Source organism: Triticum dicoccoides, chromosome 7B (genome assembly GCF_002162155.2).
Source record: "Triticum dicoccoides isolate Atlit2015 ecotype Zavitan chromosome 7B, WEW_v2.0, whole genome shotgun sequence".
NCBI lineage: Eukaryota > Viridiplantae > Streptophyta > Magnoliopsida > Poales > Poaceae > Triticum > Triticum dicoccoides.
In genome coordinates, this window is record NC_041393.1 from 265,118,754 (window position 1) to 265,131,396 (window position 12,643).

The window sequence follows — 12,643 nt, forward strand, 5'->3', positions numbered from 1 at the left end:
ATGCATGCAGTAGTTGTCTTCGGGGACTAGCTACTTGCGTGGTTATTGGCGAGCTAGCCCATCTCCGGGGTCGCATGGACGGCCATCACTTTGACCAACAACAAGAGAGAGGTTGTACGACCAAGGTGGATTTTTCTTGGTCCGTTTTATGATGCATCTTGGTGAGATGCCTCTCTGGCCCGCCGACTAAAAGTGTGGGGGGGGGGTGCCACTTTGCACTTTGCTAGGTGAATCACGGTTGGGAGGCCATGCATTCATAGCTTAGGACTCCCTTCGTGCCGACACGAGGGGGGTTGCTAGCTACTAGGTGAACCTCAGTTGGGGGGGGACATGCATTCATAGCTTAGCATTCCCTTCTTGCCGACACGAGGGGGCGCAAGCAATAACGTGCGCTTTGCGAGATAGGTGCCGCATCGAAGTTGCATTTGGTATTTGAACATCAAACCACCCTTTTCATACATAAATTTGGTCCACATGCAAGCGTGTTCGTGTTCTGACCCTCTCCCGCATCATTTTTCGCCAAATTTATGAATATTAGACAAGTCGGATGACGCAACAGACATGGTTCACTCAAACTAACCGTGTGCCACGTCGGTGCCCCTGTCACGCACACATCCACACAGTACATTGGGCTCCATGAGGCTTCCCCTCTCAAAAATATCTACCCGCCTGCTGATATCCCACAAGTATATGGGATCACAACAGTTTTCAAGGGTAGATTATTCAACCCAAATTTATAGATTCTACACAAAGAGGAGCCAAAGAATACTTGCAAGTATTAGCAAATGAGTTGTCAATTCAACCACACATGGAGATTAATTATCTATAGCAAAGTGATCAATAGCAAAGTATTATGATAGTTTTGATAATATAGCGACATCAATATTAACGGTAACAGTGATAGCAGTAGTTTTCTAGCAAGTGCAACAGTAATGATAATGGTGGTAACTTGGCAAGAACAATATAAGAGAAATTCATAGGCATTGGATCGGTAATTTGTTGGATGATATTCATCATGTGACAGACATAACCTAGGGCGATACGGCACTAGCTCCAGTTCATAAATATAATGTAGGCATGTACTCCGTAAATAGTCATACGTGGTTATGGAAAGAACTTGCATGACATCTTTTGTCCTACCCTCCCATGGCAGCGGGGTCCTATTGGAAACTAAGGGATATTAAGGCCTCCTTTTAATAGAGAATTGGAACAAAGCATTAACACACAGTGAATACATGAACTCCTCAAACTGCGGTCATCACCAGGAGTGGTCCCGACTATTGTCACTCCAGGGTTGCCGGATCATAACACGTAGTAGGTGACTATAACTTGCAAGATTGGATCTAAACATGGATATAATTGTGATAACATAAACAGTTCAGATCTGAAATCATGGCACCCGGGCCCAAAGTGACAAGCATTAAGCATGGCAAAGTCATAGCAACATCAATCTCAGAACATAGTGGATACTGGGGATCAAGCCCTAACAAAACTAACTAGATTACATGATGAATCTCATCCAACTCCTCACCGACCAGCAAGCCTACGAAGGAATTACTCACTCCCGGTGGGGAGCATCATGGAATTGGCGATGGATAAGGGTTGGTGATGACGAAGATCGAAGATCCCCCTCTCCGGAGCCCAAAGGACTTCAGATCTGGCCTCCCGATGAAGAACACGAGGTGACGGCGGCTCCGTCTCGTGGAACGCGATAATTCTTTCTCCCTGATTTTTTTTCTGGAAATATGTGATTTTATAGCGTCGGTTTCAACATCTACGGGCCACCAGGTGGGGACAACCCACCTGGGCGCGCCTGGAGGGGGGCGCGCCCTGGTGGGTTGTGCCCACCAAGGTGCCCCCCTTCGGTGGTTCTTGGCTCTAGAAATTCTCTTTTATTATGTAAAAAAACCTCGCAAAGTTTCATTCCATTCCAGAACTTCTATTTGTGCACAAAAACAACACCATGGTAGTTTTGCTGAAAACAACGGCAGTCCGGGTTAGTTTTCATTCAAATCATGCAAATTAGAGTCCAAAACAAGAGGAAAAGCGTTAGGAAAAATAGATACCTTGGAGACGTATCAACCCCCAAGCTTAAACCTTTGCTTGTCCTCAAGCAATTCAGTTGATAAACCGAGAGTGAAAAAGAAAAACTTTGACGAATTCTTTTGCTCTTGTTTGCATAAATAAGCTTAAACAACACCCTGGTTTTCAGCCAATATTATAACTAACTATGCCGACAATAACTAGTAAAATTTATATTAACTCATATCAATAACATAATCAGCTAGCGAGCAATAATAAGATATCTCAAACAGCAACACGTTATCAAAACAACCATGATATAATATGACAATAGTGGTATCTCGCTAGCCCTTTCTGAGACCGCAAAACATAAATCCAGAGCACCTCCAAAGTTCAAGCAGTGACTAAACATTGTAATTCATGGTAGAAAAGATCCAGGCATGATGCACCCAACGTTAGCTACACACAATGCATAAGCATGACAATAGTGCTCTCAGGTTCTGGTGCTTATTTTAGAAGGTGATAACACAACATAAAAGTAAATAGAAAGTCTCTTCGTAGAGGGAAGCAGTGATTTGCAGCGGTGCCAGAGCTCATGTTTTTAAAACAGAGGTAAATGATATTTTGAGAAATGCACCCTTCTTTTTTACTTTGCGACCATCAGTTATCAATATCTTCCATGCTAAGCACGCTAGTGGCGGTTCCCAAGCAATAAGGTAAAGGTTATGACTCCGTAGGAGTTTTTTTGATTATTTGAGAGATTAATTATTTTTGCAGTTTGGGACTGGGCATCCCTATTACCGCCCTTTTCTCGTGTGATGGTGAGTGAATAAACACTCATCCTGAGAATAACCCGCTTAGCATGGAAGATACCGACTACCTTTTGTCGTTCCATGAACGATCCAGGCACACAAAAAGGATATTTATTTGAAGTTTTTTAGAGATGGCACATGCAAATTTACTTAGGACAGCAGGGTAATACCGCATATAGGTAGGTATGGTGGACTCATCTGGAATAACTTGGGTTCAAGGTTTTTGATGTACAAGCAGAATTCCCACTTAGTACAGGCGAAGGCTAGCAAATAGGTTGAGAAGCGGCCAGCTAGAGAGCAACAATGGTCATGAACATGTATTATGCATAAGTAACATTGGACACTAGCATGAGTAGGATATGAACACCATGAACATAAATATCATAGAGGCTATGCTGGGTTTGATTCAACTACATGCATGAACATGTGCCAAGTCAAGCCACTCGAACATTCAGAGGAGGATACCATATCATCATACTACATCACAATCATTTTAATGCAATGTTGACATCCAAGATAAATCATTATCCACTCCTAGCTACTTATGGATGGCATGATAAACTATAATCTCTAATTTTCATTGCAAACATGTTTAATCATAATGGGCTGAATCATGGATGCTAGATTAAACATATTTACAAAAACAGAACAAGTCGAGTTCATATCCGTTTCTCTCTGCCATGGCCAGTTCATCATATATCGTCATTATTGCTTTTCACTTGCACGACCGAACGATATGAAAATAATAATAGTGCAAGAGTGTCGTGGACTAGGCTGGAATCTGCAAACATTTTATTCAACACGAGAAGACAAGGTAAAATGGGCTCTTTGTTAGATCAACAATTATGCAAATGAGAGCCACTCAACATTTTCATCGTGGTCTTCTCCTTGGTATGACTCAAATAAAAGAAAATAAATTCAGAGAAACACATTGAAATATTTTTGGAGTTTTTGGTTTTCTTGAAAAGCAAATAAAAGGGAAAAGCAAGAACGAGAAAAACTATTTACACGGGAAACTCCCAACAATTAAAAGAAGAACAAGGAAATCTTTTAGGGTTTTCTTTTTTAGTGCTACAACTAACTACTCTAGAAAGAAAAATCAAAAAGAAGCAGGAAATATTTTTGTATTTTCTCAAAGTTTTTCAAACACACAAGAAGAAAGCGAGAAAATAAATTTAACATGGATAATACAATGAAAAAGTGCGAACACTGACAACTGAAATGAAATGTGTGAACATGAATGTAATGTTGGTGGAAATACGTACTCCCCCAAGCTTAGGCTTTTGGCCTAGTTGGTGATCAGTCAGTAGCCTACATAGTAGTCAGGGTGATAGCTCACGGAGGCTCTCAGTGCGGATGCCTCAGCCTGCCGTGCGGCCACAACCGCCGCGTTATGAGGTCGGGCCTCACTCTCAAGAACAAAATATATTCCCTTGTTGTGATAATCAAAGAGAGCAGGCGCAGGCAAATATGTGTACACCATGGTTCTTGATTAAACATCAATTTATAGGTGAAATTATGGGGATCACCTCTAAGGATCTTATGACGTTTCATAGCATCAAAGTCTAAATACTGCGTGGGTAAAATAGGGTCATAGGGCAAAGGTGAAACACCCAGCTCTCTTGCTAAGCGTGTGGCATAAATTCCACCATTGAAATAACCATTATTAGTGTTATGTTGCAACCTGCGTGCAACAATCGCTCCAAGATTATAACTTCTGTCACCGGTGAGAGCGGCGCATATGAGGCTCAAGTCTGGAGCACAAAGTCTACTACGGTCTTGTTTGCCTACTATACATTTTCCATTAAATAATGCAAAGTACTGAATTGCAGAAAAATGAATGCTCTTTATTCTACCTTGCGTCACTCCCCTCATCTCACCATAGCAAAGGTTGGTCAAAAATGTCTGGAACTCAGCTCTTGGTGGTTCGTCAAGCAAACCCCAGAATGGGATTTTGCAGTGGTGAGCAAAACTCTCTAATGATATGGTAAATGAGTTTTCATACAATTTAAATGACACCCTAGACTCACGGAGATGGAATTTAAATCCTTTGACAAATGATTCAGTGAGAGTGTGGTGTTGGTTGCACTTATCTGAAATGTAGGGACCGAGACCGGCATTGTGAACATATTGCTCAAATTCCTCCTTAATGCCCACACTCACCATATAATCGTCGCATGGCCATAGGCATGTTTTGGTGGCGGCATCACGTATGGAACTTTCACTCGGTTCAACATAATACCAACGAACAGAGCTGTCACTAGAAGATGCCTCCGAGTATCTCCTCTTCGAAGACCTCCTTCCAAAGAGGTTCATCATATTCGTGTACAATTTTCTAAAAATTTTGGGGTGAAAAAATTTATATACAAAACTTTACAAGATTGATAGGAACTACTCATAGGGATGCCTAGAGGCCATATCAAGCATTCAAACTACTTAAAACTCTAAGAATTCAACATGCAAGCTCATCTATAGCAGCACCAAGAGTAGCTAATTATTCAAAATATAAACCACTAAAGCAAAAACTAATTGGACAAACGAAGGAGTCACATACCAAGCAACAATCCCTCAAAACAGTTTCGGAAATGGAGCTTCGAGCAAAGAGATCGAAATCTGCGGGTTTGAGAGCAAGAACATGAGAGAGAGAGAGCAATGGTGAAATTTTTCCAGAGGTAGGTGGTGATGTGGGATGAAGAGATAAGTGAGGGGGGCCACGTGGGGACCACAACCCACCAGGGCGCGCTTGGGGGTCCTGGCGCGCCCAAGTGGGTTGTGCCCACTTGGTGCACTCCCCTCTGATATTATTTGCACCAAAAAATCATAAATATTCAAAAAGAAATCGTATTAAAATTTCAGAGCATTCTGAGAACTTTTATTTTTGGGTCATTTTTTTATTGCACGGGAAATTCAGAAAACAGACAAAACATGTCATTTTATTTTATTTAACTAATAAAAACAGAGGAACAAAAGGTAGGGACAGAAGGTAGTGCTTACTAAATTCATCAACTTCATACCTCTCAAAAATGGTCCATTAATAAGGTTGATCAAGTCTTATTAACAACCATTTTCGATTAACATGAAATCGAACAACTTCGGTAAATCACTAAGTTACCTCAACGGGGATATGAATGTCCCCAATAATAAGCATTTCATATTTCTTTTTAACAGTAGGTAGAGGTAGTTGAAAACTTCCAATAGTGATTGTCAGAGATTTTTCTATAACATTAATACCATTCACTTGGAATTGTTTCTTCAGAAAGTGCATCGTATGCTCATTACCATTGATATGAAAAGTGACCTTGCTTTTATTGCAAGCAATAACAGCCCCTGCATTATTCAAGAAGGGTCTACCAAGTATAATCGACATGTTGTCGTCCTCGGGCATGTGAAGTATAACAAAGTCAGTCAAAATAGTAACATTAGCAACAACAACGGGCACATCCTCACAAATACTGATAGGTATGGCAGTTGATTTGTTAGCCATTTGCAAAGATATTTTAGTAGGTGTGAGTTTATTCAAATCAAGTCTTTTATATAAAGGGAAAGGCATAACACTAACGCCAACTCCCAAATCACATAAAGCAGTTTTCACATAGTTTCTTTTGATGGAGCAAGATATAGTTGGTATTCCCGGATCTCCAAGTTTTTTAGATACTCCATCTTTAAAAGTATAATTAGCAAGCATAGTAGAGATTTCATCTTCCGGTATTTTTCTCTTATTGATGATGATGTCTTTTATGTACTTTGCATAAGGAGGCGTTTTAATATATCAGTCAAGCGAGTACGCAAAAGACTGGCCTCAGCATTTCAGCAAAGCGTTTAAATTCTTCATCATCTTTCTTTTTAGTTGACTTAGGTGGAAAGGGCATACGTTTTTGAACCCACGGTTCTCTTTCATTACCGTGTTTTCTAGCAACAAAGTCTCTTTTATCATATTTTGTATTCTTGGGTTGTGGGTTATCAAGATCAACTGTAGGTTCTATCTCAACATCATTGTCTGGTTCTTTATTATTTGTTTGAGTGTCTTCATGAACCTCATCATTATCTTTCTCATTATCAGAAGGTGAGTGTTCACTACCAGATTGAGTTTCAGCATTAGAGATAGAAACTTCATTATCATTATCAGGAGGTTTTTCTACTTCAGGTTCACCAGAGGCATGCAAAGTCCTATCATTTTTTTCCTCTTTTTCTTTTTAGAAGGACTACATGCATCGATGTTAACTCTTTGAGAGTCTTGTTCAATTCTTTTTGGGTGTCCCTCAGGATAAAGTGGTTCCTGAGTCATTTTACCTCCCCTAGTCATTACTCTAATGACATGATCATTGATATTATTATTCATTTCATCTAGCAACTCTCTTTGAGATTTAGCAACTTGTTCTAACTAGGTTTGAACCATAGAAGTCAGTCAAGCGAGCAATCATATCAGAATTGTATTTCAATTGTTCCATAACATTTGCATTGAAGTGATCTTGTTTTCTAATATAATTTTCAAACTCATAAAGGCATTGGCTAGGGTGCATATTGTGAGGTTGTCATTATCATTGAATTTCATTAGAGAATTTACCTCTGCCACCTCAGGTGGTGGTGGTGTATCAAGCCCATGTATTTCTTCGATAGGAGGTAAATTTTTTACATCCTCAATTTTATTACCTTTTTCTCTCATAGACTTCTTTGCCTCTTGCATATCTTCGGGACTGAGATATAAGATACCCCTCTTCTTTGGAGTGGGTTTAAGCGGTGGTTCAAGAAGAGTCCAATCATCATAATTTTTCAATATGTTATTCAATAATTCTTCAACTGCCCAATAGTTCATTCCCTGAAAACACAACCAGCACAACTATCTAGGAAATCCCTAGAAGCATCGGTTAGTCCATTATAGAAGATATCAAGTATTTCATTTTTCTTAAGAGGATGATCAGGCAAAGCATTAAGCAATTGGAGAAGCCTCCCCCAAGCTTGTGGGAGACTCTCTTCTTCAATTTGCACAAAGTTAAATATTTCCTGTAAGGAAGCTTGTTTCTTATGAGCAGGGAAATATTTTTTAGAGAAGTAATAAATCATATCCTGGGGACTACGCACACAACCAGGAGCAAGAGTATTGCACCAAGCTTTAGCATCACCCTTTAATGAGAACGGAAATAATTTTAGAATATAGTAATAGCGAGTTTTCTCATCATGAGTAACAATGGTGGCTATGTTATTCAACTTAGTAAGATGTGCCACAACAGTTTCAGTTTCATAACCATGAAAAGGATCAGATTCAACCAAAGTAATTAACTCTGGGTCGACAGAGAATTCATAATCCTTATCATCAATAAAGATGGGTGAAGTAGCAAACTTAGGATCACATTGCATTCTAGCATTCAAGGATTTTTCTTTGTACTTGCATAATAGTTTCTCTAGATCATCTCTATCCTTACAAGCAAGAATATCTCTAGTTGTCTCCTCATTCATAACATAACCTTCCTGTACCTTTGGCAATTCATATCTAGGAGGGCTAGTTCCAGTAGGTGTTTCATGATTTTCAGTTTCAAGTTCATCATCAGTTTCAACAATATCATGTTGTCTTACTCTAGCAATTTGTTCATCAAGAAATTCACGTAGTGGCACATCATCATCATCTAGCAAGGTACTAGCATCATCATAAGTTTCATTCATAGCAGAAGTAGCATCATCAATAACTTGCGACATATCAGAATTAATAGCATGTGGTGGTGTTGCAAGTTTACTTATAACTGATGGTGAATCTAAAGCAGAGCTAGATGGCAGTTCCTTACCTCCCCTCATCTTAGAGGGATAAATATTAGTCTTAGCATCCTTCAGATTCTTCATAGTGATAATTTTATAATAATCCCAAGTGACTCAACAAATATAGCTATGCTCCCTGGCAACGGCGCCAGAAAAAGGTCTTGATAACCCACAAGTATATGGGATCGCAACAGTTTTTGAGGGTAGAGTATTCAACCCAAATTTATAGATTCGACACAGGGGGAGGCAAAGAATACTTGCAAGTATTAGCAGCTGAGTTGTCAATTCAACCACACCTGGAGATTAATTATCTGCAGCAAAGTGATCAGTAGCAAAGTAGTATGATAGTTTTGATAATAGTAGCGATAGCAATAGTAACGGTAACAGTGATAGCAGTAGTTTTGTAGCAAGTGCAACAATAACGATAACAGTGGTAACTTGGCAAGAACAATATAAGAGAAATTCGTAGGCACTAAATCGGTAATTTGTTGGATGATATTCATCATGTGTCAGTCATAACCTAGGGCGATACGGCACTAGCTCCAGTTCATAAATATAATGTAGGCATGTATTCCGTAAATAGTCATACATGCTTATGGAAAGAACTTGCATGACATCTTTTGTCCTATACCCTCCCGTGGCAGCAGGGTCCTATTGGAAACTAAGGGATATTAAGGCCTCCTTTTAATAGAGAACCAAAACAAAGCATTAACACATGGTGAATACATGAACTCCTCAAACTACGGTCATCACCAGGAGTGGTCCCGACTATTGTCACTCCGGGGTTGCTGGATCATAACACGTCGTAGGTGACTATAACTTGCAAGATCGGATCTAGAACATGGATATAATTGTGATAACATAAACGGTTCATATATGAAATCATGGCACCCGGGCCCAAAGTGACAAGCATTAAGCATGGCAAAGTCATAGCAACATCAATCTCAGAACATAGTGGATACTAGGGATGAAGCTCTAACAAAACTAACTAGATTACATGATGAATCTCATCCAACTCTTCACCAAGCAGCGAGCCTACGAAGGAATTACTCACTCCCGGTGGGGAGCATCATGGAATTGGCGATGGAGAAGGGTTGGTGATGACGACGATTGAAGATCCCCTCCCTGGATCCCAAACGAACTCCAGATCTGGCCTCCCGATGAAGAACAGGAGGTGACGGCGGCTCCGTCTCGTGGAATGCGATAATTATTTCTCCATGATTTTTTCTGGAAATATGTGATTTTATAGCGTCGGTTTCAGCGTCTGCGAGGCCACCAGGTTGGGACAACCCACCTGGGCGCGCCTGGAGGGGGCGCCCTGCTGGGTTGTGCCCACCCAGGTGCCCCCCCCCTCTGATGGTTCTTGGCTCCAGAAATTCTCTTTTATTATGTAAAAAATCCTTGCAAAGTTTTGTTCCGTTCCGAGAACTTTTATTTCTGCAAAAAACAAGAACATCATGGTAGTTCTTCTGAAAACAGCGTCGGTCCAGGTTAGTTTTCATCCAAATAATGCATACTAGAGTCCAAAACAAGAGGAAAAGTGTGAGGAAAAGTAGATTCATTGGAGACATATCACCTGCAGCTTTTTTTTGTTTGGTAACACCAAGTTATTGTGTTTCGACCATGTGTGATGTTTCTTGTTCCCAATCCCGCCTGCATCCCTCGAAAATATCTGCCCGCCTCGAGGGTTTTTCTGTTTCATAACACATGGTTGTTATCTCCGGACCGTGTGCGATGCACCATCATCAAAATTTTCAATAGCCCCGGCATTTCACTCTCATGTTTGACTCCCGCGTAATAAAATTTTCAGTACACACGTCATTTCCTCAAACACCCCCCGCCCCCTCCACACAAACACACACCAAAACCTCCTCGGGTGCGCACACACACACACACCCTCCCTTGCTCGAAACCCTAGCAAGGTCCCCGCCGCCGCCGCAAGGCCTCCATTGTCAACATCTACCGGTTTGCCCGTGCAGCTTACCCACCGATCTCCATACCCAGGCCGCCCTGAGTTTCTTAGATGACGCCTGCCAAACGCCCCCTTTCCCACAGATCCCCATCCCCCACTCCAGAGCGTCGTAGCCTAAGCCCGGCTACGCTTCTCGTGGAGCTCGAGGAGTGACTGGCCCAAAAGAGGTGTATCGCGGTCTCTTCGCCTGACATCGCCGAGGAAGCTGGCGACCATTACTGGCTGCGAGCACTCAATCAGCGGGCTAGAATATGCGGGTATGTCACGGACGCCGGGTACGACATCGAGGTTGTTGACAACGACGGACTGAGGCGGGCTATGTCATAGGTTAAGTGGCCCATCCCCGACCCCTCGGGTTCAACCACCGCCAATCTCATCCATGGCCCCACCGCTGATCTCCTCTAGCTCGCTGTCAAGAATTTGCCATCCTACATCGCCATTGAGCCCCTTTTGTCATTTCTGAAGGACACATTCTGCGACGCTGGCTTGGGATCCACAGCTTCCAAATCAGACCTCATCGACGACGACCACGAGGAGGGCACCCTTTCCGGCTCTTCCAAGGGGAAAGAGCCCGTCTACGACATCAGGGAGGGTACCCTACAGCCGTGCTCTTCCATGGGGAAGGAGCCCATCTGCGACAACATGGAGCGCATCCAGGGTCCGTGCTCTTCCCACGGGAACGAGCTCATCTGTGACAAGTGAGGAAACCCATGATTTGTTTTGCCGTGCCTCTTCACAGGGGGAAACCCATTATTTGTTTTGTCGAGTCCCTTTTGTAGTGTAGCGAAAATATGTCCAGTTTTAATTGTTATATTTGGTTGTTTGCAGCATGCCTTGTTTATTTCAGTTGTTCATAAATGTGATGCTCTATATGTGCAATTATTTACTATGCAGTACATTTCATCAATCCAGTTTTAAACATACCGATAGGAATGCATATATTTTCTTGTTGTTAAGCCTGTTATAGCTAGCATATGGCTCTTTTGAAGTTTTTTATTTTTTTGGTTGTTTGTAGTTAGCATATGTCCAGTTTCAAATGCTATCTTTGGTTGTTCGTAGTATGCCTTGTTTATTCCAGTTATTCACAACGTGATGTTCTATATGTGCAAGTATGAACTGTGCAGTTCAATTTCATCAGTAATAGTTTTAACAATACCACTATGAATGACTACATTTGGTTGTTGCATCTTGTAGTTAACACGCCTTTCCATTTTTATTTAACAATAACCAGTGTACTTAGACCGACACAATACTAGTTTGAATGACTATACATGCTTGTTGTTAAATGTTAGGCATGTTGCAATTAACACACCTTTCCATTTGTTTTGCTTTACTAGCATGCTTAAACCTGCACACTGAAGCTTTCTTTTGGAGATCATTTTGTCTGTCATGGTTAATTTTGGTTGATGTTTAGCCTGTTGTTCTTAACATGCCTCTAGATGTACCTACACAGGACAATTTTGGGAACGACTGCTGTTATCCATCGAGGTTAGTTTCATCCCATGGCTTATATATACTCACTATTCAGGATATCGATAGCTGGTACCATATAGGTCGGGGGCTGATAAGGGACTAATCGATGAATCGGACTTTTAACTGAATATACCTGTAACCCATTTATCATTAGGTTAACTAGGGCCATATGTAATATATCTGATGCTACATAGCAACATGCACTGTACTTAATATCTAAATATGCAATCCTAGTCTACATAGCAACAAGGAAGAGTATTACCTTAATGTTCTGATGATGTCTAGATATACGTAGAAGAGCAGCAGCAACAATAACAACAACACAACCTTGTTTGGATACTCAACTTAGCTAGAGGTTAAAGTTAGTTTCTAGCTCATGACTAATCCTGAACTAACGCCATCCAAAGAGGTGTTTAGGTGACAATGTTAGATTGACAACAAATGCACTAGGAGAACTAGCTCCAATTAGCACCTCTTGGGTTGGATGGTTTTTGGGGTGTGTTAGATGCAACTAGCTCAAACTAGCCCTCATGTTTGGATATACTTTCGGGCTATTTAAGCCTGAACTAGCTCAAACTAACTCTAACCCATGGATAATGTATCAGTTAATCAGCCG